General features: G+C 36.0%; 1 non-coding gene across 1 annotated transcript; it reads left to right on the top strand.

Annotated features, from left to right (window-relative positions):
- The first annotated feature begins 402 nt into the window (after nt 1-402).
- On the top strand, nt 403-508 carry LOC150064253 (U6 spliceosomal RNA). Its single transcript, XR_016535336.1, has one exon. It is a non-coding gene; the product is annotated as a U6 spliceosomal RNA (small nuclear RNA).
- The last annotated feature ends 15,874 nt before the right edge of the window (nt 509-16,382 follow it).

Genomic DNA, 16,382 nt, shown 5'->3' with positions numbered 1-16,382 from the left:
ACTCTAAAATCAGTAACAAGAAAAGGACACCACTCTCTCCACTCTTCTTTAATATAGTATTAGAATTCCTAATCGGGATAATTAGGCAAGAAGCAAGCATAAAGGGAATCCAAACAGGGGAAGAGGAAGTGAAACTTTCCCTCTTTGCAGATGACATGCTTCTGAATTTAAAGAACTCTATAGACTCCACTCCCAAGTTCCTTGACCTGACTCGAAACTTTGGCAAGGTAAAAATCAACAGCTTTCCTGTATGTCAACAAAGATAGGACCAAGGCAGCAATCAGGAAAGCAACTCTTTCTGCAGTAGCCTCAAAGAAAATAAAGTACTTAGGAATTAACTAGGATTGCAAAGAACCTTTATGATGAAAACTTTAAAAACCTGAAAAAAGAGATTAAAATACAGTCCCGCTTCGACAGCACATATACTACAATGGAAACAATACAGAGAAGATTAGCATGGCCCCTGAACAAGGATGACACGCAAATTCATGAAGTGTTCCATATTTTTCCATGGAGTTATTTAAGACATCTTAGTGACCTTTATCCTTCCCACTTAAAAACAAAAATGTAGTATATATTGTATAAAATGAAAGTATTATAGCTTACTTAGAGAAACTGTACATAGCAGTTGACAAAAGGGTAAAAACAAGTTTTAGTATGCAATTGTAAAACACCAAAAATAGACATTCCTCTTTGATATGTAACACACTAAATGTATTTTGTATAGCATCTGGTTTAAAAGGTGCCTTATTAAATTTACCATTAATTGCTTTGTTCTATATACAGATATGCCCAGTGTATCATTTTTAAAGAAATAACCTTATTTTGGTATAAAAAAAAAGAAATTAAAGTAGAATTGAGGAAGTGGAAAAACTTCCCATGCTCCTGGATTGGAACAATTAACATCATCAAAATGGCAATACTTCCAAGGGCTATCTACAAATTCAATGCAATACACATCAATAGCCCAGTTTCATTCTTTAAGGAAATGGAAGAAGCAATCCAAAATTTCATATGGAATAATAATAGACCCCATATAGCAAATACAATCCTTAGCAGAAATAACAGCACTGGGGGTATATCAATACCAAACTTCAGAGTCTATTACAGAGCTATAGTAGCCAAAACAGCTTGGTACTGGAACAAGAACAGGCCTGTGGATCAGTGGAATAGACCTAAAGACCCAGAAATCAACCCACAGACCTATGGCCACCTAATATTTGATAAGAGTGCCAAAAAAATAGAATGGAAGAAAGAAAGCCTCTTCAACAAGGGGTGATGGCAGAATTGGTTAAGCACCCACAGCAAACAAAAGTAGGATCCTTCTATGTCATCCTGCACCAGGATTAATTCCAAATGGATCAAAGATCTTGAAGTAAATGTAGATACAAAAACTTCACAAGAAGGAGTAGGAGATACATTAGGTCTCCTTGGCACAGGTGGGAATTTTCTTAATAAAGACCCAGAAATACAACAAATTAAAGCCAGTTTGAACAAATAGGACTGCATTTAACTGCATAGTTTCTGTATGGCAAATGACATAGCTAGCAAGTTAAATGGATACATAAGGCAGTATAGGATGAGGCCAAATGGACCTCAAGGACATGGAATCAAGAGCTTAATTATGAGTGACTGCTGTCCTTAATGTACTGTTTTTTTCCTCTTCTCCTGTGTTGCCCTTTGGTTAGCTTCATATTGTTACTGTATCTGATTTTGTTACCTGGTATATTGTATATACCTTCAGTTGTTTATTTGAAATAGCAAAGGGAAGGGGGGAAAGCAAGATGATTATGTGGGGTGAGGGAAGGGAAATGGGGACATGAGAAGGGGTATCATTGTGTAAGAAGTAATGCACCTACTAACAGGTGAATGTAACTGAAACCCCTCTATACATTATCATGAAATAAAAAATTAAAAAATGATTATTGTGAACATGCTTGATAATATCTATAATTTTAATATTTTCATGTATTTCTGTAATTTCTTCCTATAATTTTAATACTTCTCATGAAATTATGTTTTTCTATACACTATCTCATTTATAGCTGAAGTATATTAATTATGGTAAAAAAAATCCTCATGATTGATTATCTTTAATGGATCAAGTACTTTTTTGGACCTTGCTAATGCCAAAACCTGAGAAAGCAAAAATCATGCTGTGATTGAAACAATTTATATTTGGGGGCCACAGTTATAAATAAATTTTAAAATATAATGCAATTTGTATTATTTATATAAAACTATCAAAGAAACTGGAGTAGTAAGAACTTATGATGTAGAAATTCAGAAGAAATTCCAAATCATTATCCCTATCCTATTAAAAAGTTAGTAAGTGCATTGAGAGAATGAAAAACTCATGTAATGTAAAAAGCTGTTCATGGCCTGACAGATAAAGACTGCTTTTAAAACTAAGGAGTGCAATTTCATGACCCAGAAGTTAGTTGACATAGTAGGAAACAGAGTTTTTTTTAATAAAAGATGCATTAAAAGGAAACAAAGAAAACTTCCAGGCAAAGATGTCCACTAGATTAGCACATATCTCTTTGGACTTCTGTCTGGTTAATTTGAGTCACACAGCCAGAAGAGATAACCAAGTTTCCTGTTGAGAACATTTAAGGAAAGAGATCTGCTAAGAGCTGTCTCTGCCAGATAAATGGCAACTTCTTTGTCTGAAAAGAACAAATAGCTAGTCACTAAAAAGGAAACACATTACTTCAGAAAGCAAGGAGCAGTGGTGGCAGTAAATTGGGTTGACTATTTATGGAGTTTGATAGTGGTGGTGAATTCATTGGTGAAATTTACTAGTGGTGTACATCAATTAATAAAAGAAGCCTCCAAATAGGGAAATAGGAAGAAAACTGTTCCTCCTTGCAGATGACATGATTCTGTATGTAAAGAATTCTATGGACTCCATTCCCAAGTTACTCAAACTAATATAAAAGCAATGGCTTTCCTGTATGCCAACAACAAAAAGAGTGAGGCTGAAATCAGGCAGGCAACCAAATCCTTTTGCAATAGCTTCAAGGAAAATAAAATACTTAGGAATTAACTTCACCAAGGAAGTAAGGGACCTTTATGATGAAAACTTTGAAAAACCTGAAAAAGGAAATTGAATCTAAGGAAGTGGAATAACCTCCCATGCTCCTGTATTAGAAGAATTAACATCGTAAAAATGTCAGTACTGCCAAAGGCTATCTACAAATTCAATGCAATACCTATCAATATCCCAAGGTCATTCTTTAGCAAAATAAAGGAAGCAATGCAACAATCATATGGAATAATAAAAGACCTCGAGTAAGGGCCAGGTTAGCCTAGTGGTAGCGTCCTTGCCTAGCATGCATGAAGGCCTGGGTTGGATTCCTTGGTATCAGATACATAGAAAAAGCTGTGGCTCAAGTGTTAGAGCTCTAGCCTTGAGAAAGCCCATGGACAGTGCTCAGTCCCTGAGTTCAAGCCTCAGGACTGGCAAAAAAAAATCCTGAATAACAATCCTTAGCAGAAAGAACAGCACTGGAGGAATATTAAAACCAAAGTTCAAACTCTACTACAAAGATATAGGAATAAAAGCAGCTTGGTACTAGCACAAGAACAGGTCCCAAAACCAATTAAATAGAATTGAAATCAATCCACAGACTTATGGCTTTGATAAAGCAACCAAGAAAACTGGCTGGAAGAAAAACAGCCTCTTCAACAAATGGTGCTAGCACAACTGGCAGAAGTTTCAGAATATGTTTCAGGCATAGTGAGGTAGACATCAAAACTGAAATGCATGCCAATTTACTTACAGTCTGTAAAAGTCTATAGGAGGATTTTTAAAAATCAGTTAACAACATACTGGATTATATTTTATTTAAGGTGAAAAGAGAGAAGAATAAGATGGTTGTTTTATGGCTCCAGATTTCTCTTTATTTCATGGATATTTATGAATTCCTTCTTCACAGTTCTTTATTCACAATTCTACTTCTTTGCCAATTTTAATTCAAGTGTATTAACTCCAAGCTACACAGGAGGACCAAGGTTCAAAGGCAGACAGGGCTAAAAAGGACCTGAGACTCATATCTCCAGTTAACCTCTTGAAAAGGGGAAGTGGTATCCTTGAGCTGAAGAGCTCAGGGACAATACCCAGGCCCAGGGATAGAGGTAGTAGCCTTGAGCTGAAGGACTCAGGGACAGTGCCCAGGCCTACTTCAAGCCCCATGACTCAAAAAAAAAAAAAAAAAGATTAACTCCAGTATTCTTCTTAGTTAAGAATCAAGAACTCAATTTTGATTCTCCCCTGAACCTTGTGTATCTACTATATCCATTTCACCAACATTCAAACAAACTTTATAAAGAAAATATGGCAGACACGAATCCTGTTTCCTCAAAAGTTATACTTTTGGGCTGGGAGTTTGGCCTAGTGGTAGAGCACTTGCCTAGCATGCATGAAGACCCAGGTTTGATACTTCAGTCCCACATACATAGAAAAAAGCCAGAAGTGGTGCTGAGGCTCGAGTGGTAGATCTCTAGCCTTGAGAAAACCCAAGGACTGTGCTCATGCCCTGAGTCCAAGCCCAGGACTGGCAAAAAAAAAAAAAAAAGAAAGAAAAAGAAAAAGTTATACTGTTACTTGCCTAGGCTCACTTTGACTATTCTGCTTGTTTCTCACTTTAGAATAACTACCAATACATTGTGCTCAAACTTTAGGTTTATTTTTGTTGTTATTGTTGCTCGCTGGATCCATATCTCTTCTGATATATACCTGTTAACACAATGCTGTCTAAGTAGAATTATCTACAATTGTTGGTGGGTTTTAGCTGAATTCCCTAATACTATTTTTTTCCTAGATTAAATCTGACCTGATTATATCATGTTTGTTTTCATAAAGATTGAGACTCTTGCTGGATGGCTGCTGACCTGAATCCCTTTCCTCTGGGCCTGATCCAGCTGTATCTCTAGCGTGCTTTCATTCTCCTGTATTTTTGCTATTTCCTCACACCAAATATATTGAAGGAAAAAACAAAACGAAACGAAACAAAACAAGGCCAAGAGTTTGGCCTAGTGGTAGAGTGTTTGTCTAGCATGTAGAAAGACCCAAGTTCATTCCTCATACCACATACATAGAAAAGGCTGGAATGGTGCTGTGGCTTAAGTGGTAGCGCTCTGGCCTTGAGAGAGCCCAAGGACAGTACCCAGGCCCTGAGAGTTCAAGCCCCAGGACTGGCAAAGAAAAAATTAAAAAACACAAAACAGTGTGTCTTCAGGCAGGGAGATAGAGGAGTATAACTACAGAATATCCTAAAAACAGCTACAATAATTTATGTAGTAATACGCTAGTAATCACCTAAGAAATCTGTTCCTTGCATATGAATGGATATTTCATTTTGCTTCAAAGAATATGTAGCTGCTAATTGTCCAAAGAGAGAGAGATGGAGGCAATTCATTTTCTCTGAGTTATCAGGTAAGGAAAAATAAAAGGCATTCTCTTTTCAAGTTTGGATAGTTCTGAAAGTAAAGCTACTATTCCAAAGTGGTTGTATTCCTAAGTGAATGGGTATTCTTTGCCTTCCTTAAGAATTAAGCACTTTTTCTTGATCGCTCACTCTTACACAGAAGACTGAAAACCAGTTGTCTCTTGGGTCTAAATTTAAGTCTAAGCTTAAAAATGGGCAAAATTACTATGATGACTGTTGCCTTGGCATGGCGGGTGATACTTGCTGTACACTTTTAGGATAATTTGATTTTGTAGGAGAAAATAATTATATTAATTTTCTGTTGTGTAGGCTACTGAATATTCTGGAGGGTTAATGGTTGAATTGTAGAAGTTTATTTGCAAACTATTTCTCTCCATGACAACTCAAATGACTACCACTCATAACTGTGCAAATGAATTTCATCCATTAGAGGTAGAATTGAATTCCCCATAGTTGAAACAATAATGGGAATGTTACAGCTTATTGCCTAGTAGGATATTCAATATTTTTACTTCTACTAGCAAACTCCTTCTAGAATTCCTATATGCATCTCAGTTCTACAAAGGCTCCTTCGATTCTAAACAAATTGCTTCTTTTGTTTTGAAATTAAATTCCTCAATACATATCACAAATCTCCTTATTTAATGTTTTTTCAAAATTTTTATCATTAACCAATCTTTGTTTCAGACCACAGGAAAAAATTCACTTCTCTCAATAGCCACAACTCTCCTATTGCTTCTTTCTCTACAATCTTACATCTTTGTAAAATTACATGTGGCTTCTTTCTGAAGTTATCCTTACAGCAGTTTCCCTCTCCTGTTTTTCAGTTGTCTACTCTGTGGTACGGGATGAAGGGAACACTGCTTCTTGGGGCTATGCTGGGGGTAGAACAAAGAGGAAGTTGGAAATTCTCCAACACTAGCTGTCACATTCAAACACAACATTTGCAAGGGTAACAAACACATACATTTGCCAGGGCTAGCAAAAAAAACTAGTATCCCTCCTATTATTAACAGATTTGTTTGACTTGATTCTGTTTCAAGTGCATCCACTTCTCAGGGCCTCAATCCCAAGTTCCTCTATACCTCCTCTGTTCTAAGGACTGCCTCCATTACCAAATGTGTGCTTGTTACTTCTCCGAATCCCTAATTTGTATTTAATGACAACAGGAGAAATCAACTTTTTTAGAGACTCATGGAGGAAAAAAAAGTCTTCAATTTGAATTCCATTTCAAAAGAACCAAATCTAGCAGTAATGTGAAAATATTTATTCCACCGTGAATTTAATACAATCTATTACTTAGAAGTAGGTGCCATGTAGTAGACATTTAGTTGATGCTTACTGCATGTGTATTTTATTTTATGACAGCTCTATCACATATAGAAACAAGGACATCTTCTGTACTTATTTTATACCCACTGAATTGAAGGTCATTTGTAAAAAAAAAAAAAAAAAAAAAAAAAACAACAACAACAAGCATTTTCCATGAACTCTGGTCCCATATGATAGCTAAATGTGTCCAAACAAAGGGATCCTACAATTTATTAACTTTCCAATCCTATTTTATTTCTTTTATCTAATTCCATACTTCTTTCTCTTGATCAAAGAAAGTTTCCAGGATGTAATAATGGTACTCTCTCTCGCTCTCTATTGGCCTGAATCATGCTGCTAACTCCTATTATGTTTTCAGTGAGCAAGCATTGTGCCTGTCTGAATGTCTTTCAACACCTTTGTTCTGCAGAAGCTCCTTCTGGTATAAAGGAGTTCACAGACAGGGGAAATGAGTGGGTAGAAGTGGGGAGAAAACACATACAGACACATACTTTGAAATGAAAAACAAACAAAATGCAATCTTTGTTGAATTGTGATGGGCTACAGACAATTCTTTGCCGAGTTCTCCTGTAGAGACTTGTCAGTGATTCACCTTGAATGGAAAATTGTTATCCCATTTGGAAAAGGGTCTGTTGTTTCCCCCTCAGAACTGCATATATTTCAGGCAGGGGTCAAAACTGTTGTCATTAAGTGAATCTGGACGTGCATTCAGTGTGAGAGGCCCTAGGTTCTGCAAGTCATTCTCCAAAGATGTGAATTCTTTGCTTTTAATTTGAGTTTTTAGTCCTATTTAAAAAAAAAAAGAAAATAAAAGAAAAGCATGACTTCTTAGGCTACACCACAAACTTGTTTGGGAGTAGTTCATTTATTTTTTAAACAGATTTAAAGAAGAAAAGACTTATTTAACCCAAATAACATTAATCTGGCAAACCCTGACCTGAGAATGAGTCTAATCTTTAATATTCCTTCCATAGGAAATCTAAAGCAACCTGTATTAGTTTATCATTTGTCCCACCCAAAATTTACAATGCCAGGGGCTTTGGTGAAATATTACAAGCCTATAGGATATAAAACAGTGTGTACTTTGCCCTCTTGACTTTGCCAAAATATTTTAAAGGAAAGATTTTTTAATTTCTTGAGACATATTTTGTCTCTAATAAACAGTACATACCATAATGGTATCTTTCCATTTTAATTGTTTTCAAACTTTTTATTGTTTTCTCACATGATTTTTCTATCTGAACATATCTGGATTTCCTGGCCATTAAATGTAAATTTCCTGTGTAGGCTCATGTATACGTATGTATTATGTATGTATGTATGTGTGTGGGGTGTGTGTGTGTGTATGTGTGTGTTTGCATAGCTATTTCTGGGAATAATAGCAATAGGATGATTAGAAAATTGTTTACTCTGCTTAAAAAATGAAAAGCCAATAAAAAAGGAGTGTGAGTTGCTATTGAGTTCCAGTTTTGTGCCAGGCACTGAGACCACAATGCTGTTTCACCATGGTATCCTTCCATTTGCATAGGTGCCATTTGCAGCAAACACAGCACCCACTCCCTGCTCCAGGATACAGAGAATAAGAAACATTGAGTCTTATTTAGAATTACAAAAATTAGTAGGACAGAATTTTTTTGCCAGTCCTGGGGCTTGAACTTAGGGCCTGAGAACTATCTTTGGGTTTTTTTCCTCAAGGCTAGCACTTTGCTACTTGAGGCAAAGCACCATTTCTGGATTTTTCTATGTATGTGGTACTGAGGAATCAAACCTGGGTCTTCATGCATGCTAGGCAAGCAGTCTACCACTAAGCCAAACTCCCAGCCCATTAGGACAGAATTTTAAAATCAAGCTTTTGTCTCCAGGAATAATAGCTTACTAAACTTAAACTGCACAAGCAGGCCAAAGGAAAGATCAGCATATATCTAGAACAAATTCTATAAATGCTTACTAAGGATGAAAGGCACAGTGAAGTATGGCCAACAGACAGATTAGACATCTATTCTCTGTGGAAACATATAGTGAGAAGAAGCTTGTAGTCACAGGTGTTTGGCAACATGGAATAGAATAATACTAGTATTATAAACAGCACTGTAACCAATTATTGGATCAATATCAAATATAATAACTATGCAAAAATACAGACAACTAGAAAGCAACATGCAAAATGATAGATATTATTACCTCGAAGGTATAATTAGCTAATTAAATTATGCATATTTTTGAGGTACAGCTGTAATGGTTTGCTATATTCACATATTCAAATGATTACAAAACCTGACATATCTATCACTTCACATAAATACCTCTGTGTGGATATGTGCCTTTACCTGTGTGTAGGCATGTTGACAAGACTTAATTTATATACTCAGCAATTTTCAAATATATGATTCATCACTTTGGACTTACAACCACAATACTAAATTAAGTGACTGGAATGTATTCATCTAACATCTACAAGGGTTTGGTTTTTGGTTTTTTCTTTTCTTGCTTTGTTTTGTTTTGCCAGTCCTGGGTCTTGAACTCAGGGCCTGAGCACAGTCCTTGGTTTTCCTCAAGGCTAGAGTTCTACCACTTGAGCCTGAGCCACAGCATCATTTCTGGCTTTTCCAGTGTATTTGGTTCTAATGAATGAACTTAGGCCTTCGTGCATGCTAAACTCCCAGCCACTTACAAGTTTCTTTTCAAGATCTATTCCTGTGGTTATTTTTTATACTAATAATATGAATATATTACTTGAGTCAAATTCATCCCATCTGTTTTACACTTTTGATTACTATATCTTACCTCCTCTGTCCTTTTTAGCCTTTTTTGATGGGATTCATTACACTGTTTTTACATAAATTAAAGACTCAAAACCCCAAAAGAGAATCAATCTTTTCTTCAGGCTTAATGACAGGAAGAAGAAATATGTTAACATAATCTCAGTACTCATAAACCCCTGTTTTTGACATTATTGCAATAATGCTTTCTTTTTACAAAAAGTTCCAAATAACAAAAATTCCTTTTATGTAATAAAGCTTCTTTTTTTAGGCACTAATTGAGGTCCAGCAAGTTTCTTAGCATGTTTAAGCTCTCATAGCTCACCAAGGGTAAACACTGAAGCAAGCATGGGGTCTGATGTGTCTATGTCCACTGTGTATTTCATAGCTCCTAAATTTATTTTTTCCTCTCACTATTTGTGCACACAATACAGATATTGACCTATAGTTCAAGAGAAACTGCACTGTAAGTCTTTACATAACAATTCCACTAAATTTTCTTCATATTTAAGTGCATAGTGATCAGCTTTTCAGGAGATATTGAAATAAACAATAGCAATATTGTTGATTGTTTTGCATCTGAAGAATCCCAATAGTCGACATTATTTGATCAAGTTTTCTCTAGGCATGCTAACAGAGGGTTATCAATCATAGTTTAAGAATCTGTTCCTTACCCCTGTTCAAGAATAAACACAAAGGCCTCATATCTAAAATATATCTACAGCTAAAAAAACTTGAATCTCTCAAAAACAAATCTAAAGAAACAACCATCCCATTAAAAGATGGACCAAAGACTTAAAAGAAAGACTTCTCTGAAGAAGAAATAAGATGCTTGACATCTCTGGCCATAAAAAAATGCAAATCAAAATAACTCTGAGATTCCACCTCACTCCAGTTAGAATGACCATTATCAAGAAATCTAATAATAACAGATGCTGGTGGGGATGCAGCCAGGAGGGATCACTACTACACTGTTGGTGGGAGTGTAAACTCACTCAACCACTATGGAAAGCAGTTTGGCAATTCCTCATAAGACTAAATATTGACCCAGCAATTCCACTCCTTGACATTAACCCAATCATTCAGAAACAAGGACATACTAAATCCACTAGTACTACGATGTTCATTGCAGCACTATTTACTATAGAAAAGATATGGAACCAACCCAGAGGCTCCTCAGTAGATGATTGGATCACAAAGATGTAGTATTTATACACAATGGAATTCTGTGCTGCCACCAGAAAGAACAACATTGCCCCATTTGTAAGGAAATGGAAAGACTTGGAAAAAGCATATTAAGTGAAGTAAGCCAGACTCAAAGGAACGTAGGCTCAATGGTTTCCCTCTTTTGTCATAATTAGTATAAACCTTGTACTCTCCTAGCAGAGGATTGCAATAGCTCAAAACCTAGATACCCGTAAGGCCATAATAGGATGAGGTTAAATGAAAGGACCTCCAGGATATGAAAATAAGTCCTATATAATGAGTGAATGTTTTTTCTTAATGTACTATGTTGTTTCTCTTCTCTCTATTCACCCTTTGGTTACTCTCATATTGTTATTGTATCTGACCTTGTTAGTAGTACTGTATATATATTTTTTGTTTATTTGAAATAGGAAAGGAAAGGAGGGGTGCCAGGGTTTTTAGTCCTCCATCCCTCCCGACCTGCAAGAGGGATAGAGAACACCTCTGACCAGGACAAGCAGAGAAAGGAAAGGGTCGACTGACTGCCCCCAGCCCTCCCTCCAGAGGACAATCAGACTTGTCATGGAGACCCCTCAAGGCAGGAACTCATTTATGAGGAAGTACATTCAGCTAATATAGGATGCAGGAGCCAATCAGCACAAAGGTGGGCAGGGTAGGGGGAGGTAGGTAAAGAAGGGGAATCAGGTGCTGTCCCAGAGGGCAGAAGGGTTCAGGGCCAATCCCAGAGGTAGGCTTACTTTACATCACAAACCACAGCCACGCCTTCTAATCAGGTGACCGGCAGGTTGGGTCCCAAAACCGGGAAATGAGCACTAGGCCACGAGTTAGGCCTCCTTTTCTGATGTGATGTGCCCCACAGTGGGGAAAACAAGATGATGGGAGGGGGTTGGGGGGGGAAAATGGGGACAAAAATTGAGAAAGAGTATCAATGTGTGAAAAGTATTTCACCTTCTATCTGGCAAATCTAACTGTAAGCCTTCTATTAATCAATTTTTTAAAAAAAGAAAACGCTTTCACAATAAAACTAAAAAATTCAAAAAAAGAATAAACATGATTATCCAGATGAGAAATCAGACCTAAACAACTCACAAGGTTTTTCAAGCTTATTCATACAATAGGAGAAATAACTTTTAGTTCATTACCTTCAAATTTATCTAGTTGAGTAACCAAACATGTCTATCTTTGCTAGGGTAGCTACTGACCCCTCTTTTAAATGAGTAGGAAGATTAAAGTTGCATTATGTCTTTCAACTCTAGTCAAATTTTCTCAGTAGAAGGCACTTACATTCTAGCAACAGAAACCCCTTGATATTCCTGTTGGCACATTTCTATGTAGAAGTCTGCCTGCTGTGACCTAGAAAACAGTGACTTTATTTGCATAATCAGTCCAGTGTCCTTGCTGGGGTATATTTAGAAAGGCTACATTTGCAAGAATACACTCAGGACACTTTTGATTCCTTCAAGCATTGGAGGGACATCATATTCAGAAGCAACTGCAGTTTATTGCCAATGTGGTATTAATGTAATATTTTACACTATTACCAGATTAATTTGCAGAATATATTACTTCAAAAGAGCTGTTGAACAGGAAGTCTAAATTGATTAAAACATATTTTGCAACATCTATCAATTTTGGTTCTACAGATGGCTCCTGTAAGAAGTTGACGTTTTTTCCAGCAAGGTTCAAGATCATCTGATTAGCCATGTCATGTGACCAAGTCACTTATATTTTCTTAACATCTATTTTGTTAGTTCTCGACTGAAAGATTAAATCCAGAGATCACTGAATTGTTGTCCCAGTACAGAAGTTGGCCAGGTAAGTGTTGTATGTATTCAACTAGTCATTTTAAAGAAATGTGAATAAATTCCCCTTTTCAGGCTCCTAGATTGTGTATCTTTTACCAGCCTGGAAGAAAGTACTTTTCTTCATCCTTCTCAGAATTACTGCATTAAATCTCTCAGCCTCTACTTTTATCACTTCTGCTTCTGCAGTTGTCAAAGTAAATTTGATGATTGGATAAAAAGATTATGTCACTTGAGAACACAGCCAAATATTTCAGGTGAAGCAGTGCTTTGAGCTGTGGACTATTCTTCACCTGGCGCTAGAATGCATTGCTAACTGGAGCAAAAAGAACTGAACTGCTTTAGCGCCCAAGCCATTAATAGAAGTACACCAAAAATATCGTGATGGCTCCATGGAGTCTAATCCATGACATGGTTGGAGAAAAATCTAGACTTCAGCAGCTATGAAGTAAATAACTTTTCTGAACTCCAAGGGGAGTTATATTTTCAAACAGAGAATTATAACTTTCTATTGATAAACTGAAGAATACTAAGATGATGGAGGAAGATGGCACCAAAACACTAGACACCCAGCCTGGCTCTCTCCCACAAAAAGAGAGAATTGGGGGATCCCAGGAGCCAACCATTCTAAGAAATCAGCAACAAAAATACGGAAAGCAACAGAGAACTATATGAACTGGAAAAGAAAAACAGATAAAGCTCATCACCAACATGCTCAAAGAGTAAGAAACATGAGGACCCCTCCCCACCCCTCACAACAGAGCCTCAGAGCCAAAAAAGCAGCACACCAGGGCCAGGAACTCCAGAATTCCAGCAAGCTGCAGAATCCAGACATAGGAATCTCACACAGCCAGGGCTCCAGACAACACACACAGTGGCTGAGACTGGAGGGGAAACAGACAAAGAAGGAACCTTCAACACTGTGGAACAGCTCACATCAGGCTTATCTTTTTCATATTAGTGGCATGAGCCACCCGCAGCAGGCTTGAAATTCAAAATTTTATCTGAAATCAGTGACTGAGATTTTATTTCTTCACAGTCTCACACTTTTTTCTCTTTATTCTTATTTTCCTTGCTTGCTTTTTTTCTTTTCTTCTACATTTACTAATATTTATTTTATATTACAGATATATGAAACCATACAAGGAACTTGCTTCTAATGATCTTGAGTGAAAGACAGGCTTTGCCATGATTCCAGTTATTTTTGATACATTACTCTTCAGAGACTAACCCCCATTTGTCTCTGCCTACTTTTCTAGGCCTGAAGTCCATCAAGATGTCTACTATCCTTCTCATGGTGATATATTTGGGAATAATTGGTGGATTATTAAAAATGTATTATTTAAACTTTATTTTTCTCTACTATTATATTTGTTTAGAACAAAAAGGATGCCCTACACCTAAAACTGTGCCAATCTCTTGTTAATATGAACATTTATTTTAAAACTAAAGCACTACTCAATAGTTATAATTTAATAAATGAATTTGCAATAGAATGAATAATTGCATAAATAAATGTTTTCCTTCTATGAAGACAATGGATTTAGTTACTTTCACTTATAGCAGATTATGTAGCTATAAGTTACATAGAAATCACATTGAGTAAAACCAAATGGAGGTTTGGCATGCTTTCAGTAATTCTCCAACTATATCCTTCTCTGAAAATGTAGTCACATCTGCAAAGAAGTTTATGTACACCTAAGATTCAAAAATGAAGTTGTTAGTCTGTAGCCAATTTTTAATCATTGTAAGTCATTTATGTTCATGACTGGTTTAAAGATTTGAATCACTCATAGAACTTTTGTTCTATTGGTTTCACTTGATTGTGGTGGAATTCAAAGCAGCTAATTGGGAAATTACCATTTATACTTCCTAAATCACATAAATAAATGTAATAAAACTTAATCAGACTTATTTGCAAAACTTGAAACTCATTTGGAAGATTCAAGGAGCCTACATGCCCTTTAGAATGGTTTTAATCACTTAGTTATTGATAATAGAATGTTTTAATACTTCTACCAAGTATTATGTTCTGACAAAGTGAAAGAGGAATAGATTGACAAAGCTTCTAATTTCATCGATGTTGAATTGTAAAATGCAATAGCCAATTAAGTCTTCATAAAATAATAGTACAAACTTTTTGTTGTTGGTTTTCTTATCAGGGTTTTAAAATGCATTTACTGAAAAACAGCACATAAACCTAACATGTGCTGAGTACAAAGACATGAGTATGAATATCAGGGGGTATTCTGGCGAATATAACTGTAATCCCTCTATACACTGAAATAAAAAATTAAAAAACAAATAAAATGATACAGCTGGTAAAATAATTTGTTTGTCTTGTGAATTTGAATAGTATTTACCTATGATATTTACATAACTGGTAATAATAGACTAGTTCATGTTCATTGATGCTGCACATTTTAAGACACATTTTAGGATTTATGACATAATGTAAAATGACTTTACCTTCTGTTATAATTCAACATAACGTTCTGAGTCTATCACATATGCACATAGAGATTATGTAGACTATATTATATACACATACATATACTCTATATTTGTATATATAGTGTGTATATATAGTATGTAAAGCTGCATTTCATCTCAGAATAGATTTCATACTTTTGCATTTGCAATGAATATCCTTTAACACTATGGTCCAGATCAATTATTTTTCATTCTGCTCAGGATTTCAATATCAGTTATAAAGACAAAGCAAAACCCATGGGATCAAAGAGTATATGTACATAGTTATGTAATGAATTACATAAAATATATGTATATACTTTTTCTTGTAATTTTTAATTTTTTCAATTTATTGTCAGGGTAATGTATAGAGGGATTAAAGTTATGTTTGTCAGGTAGTGGGTACATTATTTCTTGAACATTAATACAACTTCTTATGTTTTTGTCACCCATCTCCTCCTGCCATCCCCTCCCAATCATCTTAATTTTTCCTCTTTCCTTCCCTATTTCAAATAAAGAAATAAATGTATGTCAGGTAACAAACTCAGACACAGTAACCACGTGAGATTAACCATAAGGGGAAAATAGAAGAAATAACTGCACATAGTACATTGAGAATAGCAATCACAAACATAAACCTCTTGTTTCAATATCCTAGAGCTCATTTTGTTTATCCTCAACCAATATCACCATATGTACATATCTTTTGAACTATTGTGATCCTCTGCTAGGTGAGTCCTAGATATGTACTAATTATTACCAATGAGGGAAACCAGGGAGCTTATGTTCTTTGGGGTCAGCCTTAGTTCACTTAATATGAATTTTCCAAGTTCTTCCACTTCTTTATGAATGGAATGATATCATTCTTTCTGATGGCAGCATAGAATTCCATTGGCTATAAGTATTACATCTTGATCCAATTATTTTCTGAGGGGCACCTGAGTTGATTCCATGTCTTAGCTATGGTAAATAATGCTGCTATGAGCATCATTGTGCTACTACATTTAGTATGCTCTTATTTCTGGACTTTGGGTAAATACCAAGTAGTGGAATTGCTGGGTCATGAGGGAGCTCTATGTTCAGTCTTTTGAGGAATCGCCATAATGCTTTCCATAGTGGCTGAACAACTTTACACTCCCACCAACAGTGTATTAGTGATCCCTCCTGGCCACATCCCCACAAGCATCTGTTGTTATTAGATATTTTTTTTGCCAGTCCTGGGCTTGAGCTCAGAGCCTGCGCACTGTCCTTGGACTTTCTCAAGGCTAGTGCTCTACCACTTGAGCCACAGCACCACTTCTGGCATTTTTTTTTCTAGGTATGTGGTTTGGAGGAATCAACCCGGGTCTTTGTGCATG

The sequence above is a fragment of the Megascapheus bottae genome, chromosome 4, assembly GCF_031878675.1.
Source record: "Megascapheus bottae isolate mThoBot1 chromosome 4, mThoBot2.hap1, whole genome shotgun sequence".
NCBI lineage: Eukaryota > Metazoa > Chordata > Mammalia > Rodentia > Geomyidae > Megascapheus > Megascapheus bottae.
The sequence above is the reverse complement of the archived record's forward strand: the minus strand, read 5'-3'. Positions and strand labels throughout refer to the sequence as shown.